We start from the raw sequence: 421 nt of genomic DNA, 5'->3' as shown, positions 1-421 counted from the left end.
AGATTATTCTATGGTAGAGACCTTCGTACAAGATTGGACATCATGCGACCAGACACGCAACAGGTTGTCATGGAAAGACAGGGTAAACAGAGAGCGACACATGGTAAAGAAAGAAATCTTGACATTGGACAGAAAGTAGTTGCACGTGATTATCGAGGTAAAGATAAATGGATAGCTGGTGAAGTTACAAAAAAAAATGGTCCACTATCTTATGACATAAGGACACAGGAGGGTGGAACTTGGAAGCGGCACATTGAACAACTTCGAGAAACTATGGCTGATGAACAGACTGAGGAGAGTATTATGCCAACACAAAGAGTACCACAGTTTGGAGAACCAACAGCAGTTCCGGTGATGGAGGCACAACGTGAAACAGACATGGAAATGAACAATGAACAATGTGTGACTGTAAATGAATGTA

This window comes from Anneissia japonica, unplaced genomic scaffold (genome assembly GCF_011630105.1).
Source record: "Anneissia japonica isolate Jap-2015-1 unplaced genomic scaffold, ASM1163010v1 scaffold750_len1593409_cov174, whole genome shotgun sequence".
Classification (NCBI taxonomy): Eukaryota; Metazoa; Echinodermata; class Crinoidea; order Comatulida; family Comatulidae; genus Anneissia; species Anneissia japonica.
Note: the sequence above shows the minus strand (reverse complement) of the source record.